This window comes from Galeopterus variegatus, unplaced genomic scaffold (assembly GCF_000696425.1).
Source record: "Galeopterus variegatus unplaced genomic scaffold, G_variegatus-3.0.2 Scaffold4743, whole genome shotgun sequence".
Classification (NCBI taxonomy): Eukaryota; Metazoa; Chordata; class Mammalia; order Dermoptera; family Cynocephalidae; genus Galeopterus; species Galeopterus variegatus.
The window spans coordinates 103,381-116,499 of NW_007730854.1; the positions used below are offsets into that span (position 1 = coordinate 103,381).

A 13,119-nucleotide genomic window follows, 5' to 3' on the forward strand; every position below is an offset into this window, starting at 1 on the left:
GGACCTCGTCAGCTTCATGAAAGTCTGAGAAATGTTCATGCATAAGGTTATTGCCTTAGATGACTTAAAATTGCCCATACAGTGGTACATATCAACCCTTGGTGAAACCTTTTAAAAAATGAACAGGTTGAAAAATGGGTTAAAGAAGGCAAATACAGCATCTACCTTTAGAGCTATCAACTCAGGAATCCTCTCAATTATGAAATCTTGCAGGGAAGTTTTTTTCTTCCTTGCAGTCTGAGTGAGGACAATATTCTTTACTCCAGATCTGGCATTTTTTCATCATCACTGTCCTGTGAATCATCATCTGCTCCATCTACTTCTGGTAAATCTTCATCCTCAGCACCTACCATGTTGTTCATCATCTCAGAGAAACAATCAAAATTAGACATGTCTTAGTGTGAATCATTTTTCCAGTCTTTCCAAAAACTGAAGTCCACAACAAGCCAATTAAGCTTTGCACTTTCTTTTGTTAACCTTGGCCATGACTGGCCAGATTCTTCTTTCCATAGACAACATAAAATTGATCTGTCCTTTTATGCTTGGAATCATTTGGATCAATACAGTGAGAAAAATCAATTTCATTTAAATGTTTAAAACTATCATTTCCTCCAAGACAACTGAATATAAGTTTGGACTTTTCAAAATTCACACTAACATCTTTACTATTTTCAACACAAAATTCAGTGAAGACATAGTCTCTCCGATGATACCACTTGGCAGACGTGGGCTGCCAAGTGAACAGGGCAGGGGGATGGGGGGACGGGTGGCTGGACCTCTGTCGTGGGGCTGCTGCGGAGTCCACTCCTCTCCAATGGTGACTGTTGTTTTCTCCCCAGTTGTGATTTCTCGTTCTCCTCAGGTGACAATGGTGGCAGAGGCAGGCTTGACTTGGATCCCCAGAATCAAATTTTAAATTCTATTTTACATGAATTAATTTGAATTTCAATGCACATAGCCATATCTACCTAGCGGCTACAAGCATCGAACAAGTTAGATATAGACATTGGCACCTAAGGCAGTTCTAGCTACCGTGGAGTAGAACAGCAATGATTACACTTTAGCTCTGAAAAAATAACAAAATAATCAATTGTAAAGCATACAGGCAAAGAAAAAATCAGAATAAAATAATTTAAGTTGTGCAGAAATATTATCCTAGCCTCTCTTTCTTCTCCAACATCATTCTCAGATTACTGTAAAATGTTTGCTTAATTTGCTCTGTCACGCACAGCACTTTCATTAAAAAAAAAAAAAAAAAGCTCTCTCTCCATTTCTTTCTGAGACCATATAGTGCCAGGCAAATTATTTGCTCTCTTTCCTGTTGAAGTTCAGCAGACTGGGGTTCAATACTGATCTCCACAAGTGTCAGCTCTCTGACGTGTGGGCAAGTTATTTCATCATCTGTAAAACCAGGCTAATACTACTTTTATCTCTCTTTGAAAAGTTTTTATTTCTATTATTTATTTTTTATCTATTACTGTTTTATTATTATTATATTTTTACATTCTAAGATGTTGTAAAGCAGAGAGAAGGGAGATGAGGAGGAAGAGGATGGAGTGGCAGGAGAGGGGGGTGGAGGGGAAGGGGACAGGGCTGGCCCATGACGTTTCTATTGTTTAGATGATTTACAAAAACCTAAGAAGCTGCTAAAATGGTTAAAGATATTAAGTCCTCAAATGTGTGGCTGTTTGGGAGTGCATGCTTAAGCATAATTCATGCTCACATTCACCATCAGGAAAGAATAAATCACATTCTTGTTTGGGGATGTTTGCAAATTAAATATGAGATCCTTTAAAAATTAATTTGGTATGCACCATGGCATCACTTGCATGTCAGGGCAAATCATGTTCACTTAAAATCAAAACATTGACCACACTGTTTATAGGTGTTAAGTAAGGTACTAAAAATTTAGCATAACATTTATGCATATGAAAATATTTTGGAGGTACAGAAAAGGAACCCATTCGATATTTTCAAAGTAGCATTTCAATGCCCATCAGTTTTTCAGTATCAGCATTTGATCATTGAAATAGCTTGAATATATTTATACTTTGGGATTCACATGTCACCATACACAGGACCCTACGGTGTTCCCATCACACATAATGTGAATATGTACACTTGCACGTTTCTGGCCAGCTTTACTAATTTTCTGTGCTAAAGTTGATGCAAGTCATTCAATTGCAAACATTGAATTTATGTAATGCAAAAACTACCATGAGGTTTTGAGGCTAAGCAGCAGCAGCAGCATCATTTCATATAAACATTATCTCAACTTCCTACTGCGGCTTTCATGAACGTACTTTTCTGCATATTTAAAGTTTATAGCTGAGCATGGGTTCAGAGTTTCTTTTCATATTTAAACTTTATAGCAAAGCCACAACTACATATTAATATAGCAGCTGTAATGTATTTCTAGTTAAGCTGTCATAAAGTCTAGGCTTTTCACATCATCACTTTTGAAGGTCGGTGCCACATAGAAAAAAGCCATTTGTACTGGATCACCGTGGTGGCTTGTTTTACATGTGGTAATAAATATCACAATATATTTCATTTTTATATATTTTTGATGAAGAGGTAAAAGTGCATCTTCTACGGTGGCTTTTCAGAAATTGCTCATCTGTTTGGAACAAGGATAAAAGAGACTGAAATTCAACATTATTTATCGAGACATTACCACTCTTCACCCACACCACAGCTGAGATGAGAAAAGGATGCAGTGATATTTCATTTACAGTATTGATTTCCAAGCCCATCCTATGAAATACTACATGCGTATTCAGGATTAATGTGAGAAAATAGAGGTATTTTGACAAGCACAGTTTCCTTTTTTAAAATTTTTTTATTATTCTGATAATATATGTCCCTTCAAAATGTAATTGGAAATGTCTTTCAGATATCACTTCACTGCTTCCATGTTATCACTTCACTGATATTTGTTAGGACATTAGAAACGTTTAGAAACTCATGGATATTGGTGTGTATGTACATATGTATGTGTGTGTATGTGAGTATATAGTTTACATAGCATAGTTTTTTATGGCAGTAAAGATTTCAAGGAACAATGCTGTTGTGTTTCCTTAGGATGATGCAGGGGAGAGGTAAAATGGAATCTCCCTCCCTGCTTTCCCTTCGTTTTGCTCCCACTTGGTTTCCTTCTTTTGGTCAGTTAATAGTGCTCATTTCCAGGCTGAACTCACACTTCCCTGTTAGCTAAGCTAATGCTCTTCCTTCTTCTAAGTTCTGTCTCATGGCAATTCTGATGCAAAGCCCCTCTCCCTCCTTGCTTTACTCCTCATTGCCATGAATATCTACCAGGAGGAGAAGCAGGATATTCAGAAATAGGACATCAATGAACCAGTGACTCGGATCAGTAAGCCACATGTGTGCGGGTGCAGGAAAAAGTGGACTGGAGGGACATTGTGGTCCTTTCATGTGCTCTCCTCCCACCCTCCCATATCTGAGTCAGATCAAACTTCTCCCAAAGCCCCACTTCTTCTGCTCTCCTCTCCCAAAGTCTGAAGCACCAAATAAACAGGGGTATTAACTAGGTCTGGGAACAGAGACTGCCATTTTGGTCTCTAACTCCAATCCCTTCTTCCTTCTCTGTTGCCAAATCCGGTGCCACACCTATTCATGTTTCTTATTTCTAAGGTTTAAGAGTTTCTTTCTTTTATTAAGAATGATAGAACAGTGAGCAGCAATGGTCTTGCCTTAAACAGAATATGAAGAAATCCAAAGATGCTTAAATACTTTCAACAGGTACCATGACATTGTCTTGTCACAACAGATTAAGGGACATTGCTACTGATTTGAGGAATTTCTGTGTGACCTTGGAGTCCTCATTTATCAGCACCACACTCTCCCAAGTGAGCCACAGGCCAGCCCTGGAGTCCTCATTTAGTTTTTAATTAGCAATAGTTCTTTCATGTATTACTTTGGATATATACTAACACAAAAACAAGGGAGTAATAAAGATAGATACACATTTCTACCTATAATTTTAGAAATAATGTGAGGTCTTCAGCCAAGAAGCTCATCACATAAGAATATATACTTTTAATAACCAAGTTTTATAAATATAGAATTGAATTACATATTTCCAGCTTGTCAAATATGTCCATGTCAATGTTTGTGTTGTGTTTGTTAGGACATTAGAAACGTTTAGAAACTTATGGATATTGGTGTGTATGTACATATGTATGTGTGTGTATGTGAGTATATAGTTTACGTAGCATAGTTTCTTATGGCAGTAAAGATTTCGAGGAACAATGCTGTTGTGTTTCTTTAGGATGATGCAGGGGAGAGGTAAAATGGAATCTCCCTCCCTGCTTTCCCTTCGTTTTGCTCCCACTTGGTTTCCTTCTTTTGGTCAGTTAATAGTGCTCATTTCCAGGCTGAACTCACACTTCCCTGTTAGCTAAGCTAATGCTCTTCCTTCTTCTAAGTTCTGTCTCATGGCAATTCTGATGCAAAGCCCCTCTCCCTCCTTGCTTTACTCCTCATTGCCATGAATATCTACCAGGAGGAGAAGCAGGATATTCAGAAATAGGACATCAATGAACCAGTGACTCGGATCAGTAAGCCACATGTGTGCGGGTGCAGGAAAAAGTGGACTGGAGGGACATTGTGGTCCTTTCGTGTGCTCTCCTCCCACCCTCCCATATCTGAGTCAGATCAAACTTCTCCCAAAGCCCCACTTCTTCTGCTCTCCTCTCCCAAAGTCTGAAGCACCAAATAAACAGGGGTATTAACTAGGTCTGGGAACAGAGACTGCCATTTTGGTCTCTAACTCCAATCCCTTCTTCCTTCTCTGTTGCCAAATCCGGTGCCACACCTATTCATGTTTCTTATTTCTAAGGTTTAAGAGTTTCTTTCTTTTATTAAGAATGATAGAACAGTGAGCAGCAATGGTCTTGCCTTAAACAGAATATGAAGAAATCCAAAGATGCTTAAATACTTTCAACAGGTACCATGACATTGTCTTGTCACAACAGATTAAGGGACATTGCTACTGATTTGAGGAATTTCTGTGTGACCTTGGAGTCCTCATTTATCAGCACCACACTCTCCCAAGTGAGCCACAGGCCAGCCCTGGAGTCCTCATTTAGTTTTTAATTAGCAATAGTTCTTTCATGTATTACTTTGGATATATACTAACACAAAAACAAGGGAGTAATAAAGATAGATACACATTTCTACCTATAATTTTAGAAATAATGTGAGGTCTTCAGCCAAGAAGCTCATCACATAAGAATATATACTTTTAATAACCAAGTTTTATAAATATAGAATTGAATTACATATTTCCAGCTTGTCAAATATGTCCATGTCAATGTTTGTGTTGTGTGCATTTGTGTGTATTGAAAAAGAATACTTGAGAGATATACCCCCATCATAATCATACATAAGCTTTACCGGTGCCATTTCCAAAGCTGGAATTTTTCAGTATTACTCCTGACTGTATTACCAAGAAGACACACGATGAACACAACCAATTTCTTAAGAGCAAGGCAAGGCCCACTTCAGGAGTGAAAAATTTAATGAAATAGAAAATTAAATCACTTAACTTATTTGTATAATGTTGTAACAAATGTTTCAGATGAGAGCTGTAATGGTTAATTTTATGTGTCAACTTAACTGGGCTAAGGGATGCCCAGATTGCTGTTAAAATGTTATTTCTGGGTATGTCTGTGAGGGTGCTTCTGGGAGAGACTAGCATTTAGATCAGAAGACTGGACAAAGAAGATCACCCTCACCAATGCAGGTGGACATTACCTAATCCACTGAGGGCCTGAATAGAACAAAAAGGCAGAGAAAGGACAATTTTTTCCTCTCTCTTCTTTAGCTGGAACATCACTCTTCTCTTGCCCTTGGTCATCAGAGCTCCTGGTTCTCAGGCCTTTGTACTCTGAAACTGACACCTGTCAGTCTTAAGCCTTGAACCTTGCACTGGGGGTTATATCAATTTCTCAGGCATTTGGACTGAAGTATATCAAGGGTATTTCTCTGGTTCTATAGCTTGTAGTTTGCAAATCATGGGATTTCTCAGTCTCCATAATCGTATGAGAGCCAATTCCCATAGTAGATCTCCTCACATATATCTATGAGGATACTTCAAAAAATCCATAGAACAATAGAATTGAAAGATAACATAAATCTTTCCATGAACTTTTTGAAGTACTGTCGCATATATACATATTCTATTGGTTCTGTTTCTCTGGAGAACACTGACAAATATACTATTCAATCAGATCAGATAAAGTGGAACCAGTAGGAGGACTAGTTGAGGTTAGAAAGCAAAGACAGAAGAACATTGTACAGCACAGAACTTGGAATTAATCTCATGTGGCAAAACTGTATTCACTATTGAGTGGTCTTAGTAAAAAAATTATCTCTGATAAGGTAGAGAAATGATAAAAGAAATAGCTAATGTATATTTATTTCTCAATGATGGGAAAGAGTAGGGCATGAAGTGAAAATAATTTTGCCAGAATTAAGACCATGTCATTATCAAGTTCACGAATATCCAGAGAGGGTTAGGTCAGGTGCTGTTCAGACCTAGAAATCAGCAAACATTATTTATAAAGTGTTACTTTGTTTCTCATTGGCTAGTGGTACTTCTGTACACAGGGCTTTTAATCAGAAGCCCGAGAGAGAGAAGGAATAAGTGATATATTTATCAGAAATCACCTGCACCCTACAAATGGGAACGATGAAGACAAAGTGGAGGATAAATACAAAGAACATTTTCCGAACCAAGTCAGGCTCCACTCAAAGAACAAATAGGATGCTTAATTCAAAGGAGACTAGTGCACAATTTTAAGTTCATGGTTAAATCCAAGAGTGGAAAAGAGGAACTAACATGTTGACAAGGATGCTGACTTAAGCATACTAGTAGTTAAATAACTCACGGTGTTGTATTGGTACTAGGCTGGTTTAAAGACTCAGAACACTGACAATCTGTCTTCATCATTCCAGAGCTCTCTAATTTGTACAGTTGAACATCTGTATTACTACTAAATTATGACTCTGTGCTACTTTTGTTACTTATGTCAGCATTTACCATCTTTCTTGTAGTGATAACATTTAAATTCCACTTTATTTTTTTCTTCAATCATATGTTGGGCAAGCTGGATTTCCATTCAAATTGCATTTACCTTCACTCTCAGAGCATCTGTTTTTTTATTTATGTTTAATCTGCTTAATTGAGTTGAATGTATATAAAATAAACTTACCAGTTTCAATTTTACAATGAGATAAAGTTTGACAGATGTATACAGTAGTGTAACCATCACCACAACCATGATATAGAATTTATATTATGGAACATTCATATTATACCAAAAATTGTTTCTCATACTCCTGGGTAGTCTGTTCCTCCCCCCTTCCTTTCACCACCAGTCCCTGACAACAAGTTAAGTGTTCTCAATCACTGTAGTTTGCTTTCCTAGAATTTCAAATAACTGGAATCACATGGGTAAATAATCATTCGTATCTGGCATTTTTCATCATGTTTTTGAGATTAATCCATATTGTGTGTGAATCAGTAGTTTATTCACTTTTATCTCTGAATAGTATTCTATAAATAAACCACAATTTATTCATCAGTCACCACTTAATGCATATTTGAGTTGATTTTTGGTTTGGCTACTATGAATAAAGCTGCTATAAACTTTTGTAAAAACATATGTTTTCATTTCTTTGGGGTAAATACTAGGAGTGGAAGTGCTGGGTTAGTTATATGATAGCAGTATGCTTAACTTTATGAAAAATTACCAAAATTTTTTTGAAGTGGCTGTACCATTTTATATTCCCACCAGCAGTGTATGTTCTATTTTCTTATGTTTTCATTTCTTTGGGGTAAATACTAGGAGTGGAAGTGCTGGGTTAGTTATATGATAGCAGTATGCTTAACTTTATGAAAAATTACCAAAAATTTTTTTGAAGTGGCTGTACCATTTTATATTCCCACCAGCAGTGTATGTTCTATTTTCTCCACATTCTCACCAACTCTTGGTATTGTCAGTTTTTTCTACTCGGTGGGTAATGGTATCTCGGTAAGGTTTTAATTTGCATTTTTCTAATGATTAATGAAGTAGAATATCTTTTTATTTGCTAATTTACTCTTCATATATCTTCTTCGTTAATGTAATTGTTGAAATATTTTACTATTATGAAAATTTGGGCTGACTTCTAATTATTGAGTCATAAGACTTCTTTCTATATTTTGAATACCTTTTTCATCAGATATATGTTTCGCGGATATGTTCTGATCTGCAGCTTCACTTCTGTTTTCTTAACTGTACTCTTTGAAGATCAAAAGTTTTGAAGAGCAAAATATTTTAATTTTGATGTTCAATTATCAAATTTTTTAAATGATTAATGCTTTGTGACCTGTTTAAGAAAGATTTACCTTTGATTATAACCTTTGATTATAAAGATTTTTTCCTATGTTTTCTTCTAGGATTTTTCTGATAACAAATTATATATTTAGATATGTGATCTATTCACATAAATTATAAAGTGAGAATCAGAGTTCATTTACTTATATATGGAGATCCAATTTTTGAAAGGTACAATTTAAAAAAATATTATTCTTTTCTCTTTGACAAACCTTGGCAACTTTGTCTAAAATCAATTGAACATGTATGTGTGGATGTATTTTGGGGATCTTTCTTCTGTTCCATTTATCTGCATATCTATCATTATTCCAATAGTGCATTCTCTTGATTATGTAACTTTAGGGTAAGTCTTGAAATAAGTTAGTGTAAGTGCTTGAACCTTGTGCCTCTTTTTCAAAGTCATTTTGTTATTCTAGTCTCTTTGTGTGTGTGTGTGTTTGCATATAATTTAGAATAAACTTGGCTATTTCCACCAAAAAATTCTGCTGGGATTTTGTTTGTGGGTACATTGAATCTATGTTTCTTTGGGGAGAATTGCTATCTTACCCGTATTGAGTCTTTCAATTTGTGATCATGGCATATCTATTTATTTAGAACTTCTTACATTCTTTCAGCAATAGTTTGTAGTTTTCAGTGTCTGTAATTATTAAATAACATGTTTTATAATTTGTTTATGCTAACATAATGATAATTTTAAAAATTAACAATTATTAATATATAAAAATAGATATTTGTATCCTATAACCTTTAAAACTCAATTATTAGATTTAGTAGTTTTTTTGTTAGACTCCTGAAGATTTTCTACATAATCATTTCATCTGTGAATAAAAACAGTTTTATTTTTCTTTCCAATTAATATGACTTTTTTGTATAAAAATAGATATTTGTATCCTATAACCTTTAAAACTCAATTATTAGATTTAGTAGTTTTTTTGTTAGACTCCTGAAGATTTTCTACGTAATCATTTCATCTGTGAATAAAAACAGTTTTATTTTTCTTTCCAATTAATATGACTTTTTTTTCTTGCCTTATTGCTAGACCTTCCTGTGCTAAGTTGCATAGGAGTAATGAGAGTAGGCATTTTTATTTTGCTCCTGTTTCTAAGCAAAAAAAACATTTACTCTTTCATATTTACATATGATGTAGGATTTCTGTAGACCTCCTTTTTTAGTTTAAGGAAGTTTCATTTAATGCTTCCTTATTGAGAGTTTTTATCATGATGATTATAGAATTTTGACCAATATTTTTTCTTCATTTATTAATCCATGAAATAATTTCAAATTTTAATATAATAACTTTGTGAATTACATTGATTTTCGATTGTTAAACCAAATTTGCATTCTGATAAATTCCAATTAGTAATAATGTATAGCTTTCTAAAAAATTATTTTTGAATTTCTAAAATTTTGTTAAGAATTTTTGTGACTATTTTGATTATGAAGATTAATCTGTAGTTTATTTTTTTTCCTTTACTTTTGAAACCAGGGTAATGCTGTCCCTGTAAAATGAACTGGGAAGTGTTTCCCTCTTTTCTATTTCCTGGATAAATTTGTTTAGAATTGGGATTATTTCTTCCATAAATGTGTGGTAGAATCCAACAATGAAGTCCTCTGAGACTAGAGTTTTCTTTGTGGGAAGATTTTTAACAAAATTTATTTAAAACAATAAATTTTGAGGTATTCAGTTTATGTATTTCATCTTTAGTGAACTCTGATAGTTTGTGTCTTTCAAAGAATTTATCAATTTTATCTAAATTTTCAAATAAATTGTAATAAAGTTGTTTATGATATTTGTTATATTTTAAATTTCTATGCAATGTGAAGTGATGTCTCTTCCTTCTATTTGTGATAATAGAATCGACCTTTCCCTTATTTATTTCAGATAAGAGTTGCTAGTGTTCTATTAATTTTAACAATTTTTCACACAAAGAACCTGCTTTTAATTTCATTAATTTTCCTTATTGCTTTTCTGGTTTCTATTTCTTTGATTTCTATTTCTATATGTGATATTTCCTTTCTTCTATCAGATTTGGGTTTAATATGCTCTTCTTTTCCTAGTTTATTTTGGTGGAAGCTTAGATCTTTATTTGAAATTTTTCTTATTTTTACTGTAAATGTTTATTGCTAAGATTTTCCTGGTAAGCACTGCTTTAGTTGTATTCAACATATTTTGATGTGTTGTTGTTTCATTTCCTTTCAGTTCAAGATCTTTTTTAGTTCCCTTGGATTTTTTTCTATGACTCATGCATAATTTAGAATTTGCTGTTTATCTTCCATATGTTTGGGAATTTTACCCATATCTTTCCAGCACTGATTTCTAGTTTAACCTCACTAGAGGGGATTAGAGAATATACTTTGTATGTTTTCAGTCTTCTTAAATTTATAAACTGGTTTTATGGTCTAGAATATGCTCTATTTTGGAGAATATTCTAAATATGCTTAAAAGATATGTATGCTGGTGTTTTGGGGTGATGTTAGCCATAAATATCAATCAGGTCAAATTGGTTGGTAGTATTGCTCAGGACTTTTATATGCTAACTCATTACTTCCTACTTCTAGCAATCAGTGAGAAAGAAGTGTTGAAATCTTCAACTAAAATTGTTCACTTGTCTGTGTTTGGGTTTTTTTGTTTGCTTGGTTGGGTTTTTTTTATTTGTTTTTTTTTGTTTTTGTTTTTTTTTTTGCTTTATTTTGAAGCTCTGTTTTGGGGTACATACAAATTCATGATACTTGTATCTTTTTGATGAATTGATCCTTTTGTCATTATAAAATGTCCCTCTATCCCTGGTAATATGCCTTTTTAAAAATCTACCTCATATTAATTTTGTTACATTCTTTCATTTTATACTTGTTGTGCTTTATATCTCAATTTTGTTTCTTGTAGACAATATACAGTTGTTTTTAGCTTTTTAATACAAACTGAAATTTTTTTTTATTTGGTGTTTAGACCCTTTAAATTTACTGTAATTAACAATATGATTTGATTTAAATCTACCAATTCTTGTTTTTTATATGTTCCACATTATCTTTTTTTCAACTTTTGTCTTCTCCTGTATTAAGGTTTTTTTTATAATTCTATTTATTATCACTTTGTGTCTTACTAGCTATATCTCATTGTTTGTCCTTAATACAATGGTTTCTTCAGGGGTTTTAATATTCATCAACTTATAAATCTATCTCCAAATAATATTGTACCACTACACAGTACTGCAAGAAATTTGCACAATATATACTTCCATTTTTCCTGTCCCATCTGTATTTATCAGATATTTTACTTCTAAATATGCTAAAATACCCACTATATAATAATTATTATTATTGCTTTAAACAGTGAGATCCTTTTAAGGTGTGCCTTTAAACTAATGGGGGTTGGTCTACTTTCCATTTTCTGACATCATACCAGATATCCTCTCAGTAACTAGCTACATATTCACTGGTCAGTAAGTATCCAGAAAACCACATTTTTTCCGACTTGCTGCATTTATTTCTAATTCATATTTTGGTATCAAGCCATCACTCATATATCAAATCACTTGCTTGAATATTTTCCATACAGATGTTTGTTTCAGTGTATGCATCTTGCTCTTTTGAAGTTTACCCTAGAATAGCTTTCTTATCCAATATGTTTCAGAAATGTTTCCTTAGCTATAATATGGCACATTTTATAAAAACTTTTGCTTAAGTTTAATTATACACTAATGCATAATGAAAAACTGTCTATACATATTTTAATCTATCATGACATCATTTGAACTATTCCTATTAAATTATTAAAATATCTTCACAATTACCATTTTCGAGCAGTTCTGTTTTTGTTATGAGTATAACCAGAATGTTCAAATGATTGAATTAGAACTAAAATACTAATATACTGTGTTAGATAAGTATCATGGAATAGATATTTCCAGGAATTTAATGCTTGAGAATAAATTTATGTGATTTTAGCACTATGAAAAGTGAATCTATTTCTTCAAAATCACTGAGCGCTTGATTTGAAAATTTGTACCTTATCCACCAGCACCTGCAGTAAAACACTTCATTGTATAAAAGTCAAGAAAAACATTACCTGAAACTATGTTTAAATCAGGTAATTTTTCATTCAAACTATAGCCTGGCCATAAAAAGCTGGGGGTCACATTTACAATAGGATTCTATATCAGTATTTAGTTTAAATAAAGACCTTAGTTCTATCTAGACATCTTGCTCAACCTGATTATGATTAAAGTAAAATTTTTTTTTTTTTTTTTTTGTCTTTTGTCTTTTTTCCGTGTCTGGCAACGGATCGCAACCCTCAGTGTTGCCCCCGTACCGGACCGGGGACCGGCAATGGGATCGCAAGCCTCGGCGTTGCTCCCGCGCCTTGCTCAGCCAGTGAGCGGGAGCCGGTCTGTATGTGGGATCCGAACCCTCGGACGGGAGCGCCGCCGCGCTTCCCAAGCGGCGCACTATCCAGTGCGCCACCGGGCCGGCCCATAAAGTAAAATATTTTTATTTTCCATATTTAATATTTTAAGATAAATTATTTCCAGGCATTATGAGCTACTATGGCAGCAGAAATATCAACACTTCATAGGAAATAATTCAAAGATTAATTCTATTACATCTGAATCTGATTCTCCTAAGTACATGAAAATCATGTAGGGATGGCTTTATACTTTCAGGCTCATAAAATTGCTATAGGGGCCCATAAATTGGCTCTATGAAGTTCATTTTG

General features: G+C 34.0%; 1 pseudogene; it reads right to left on the reverse strand.

The window, feature by feature from the left end:
* Positions 1 to 257: 257 nt before the first annotated feature.
* On the reverse strand, positions 258 to 7,307 carry LOC103603685 (annotated as a pseudogene).
* Positions 7,308 to 13,119: the final 5,812 nt, after the last annotated feature.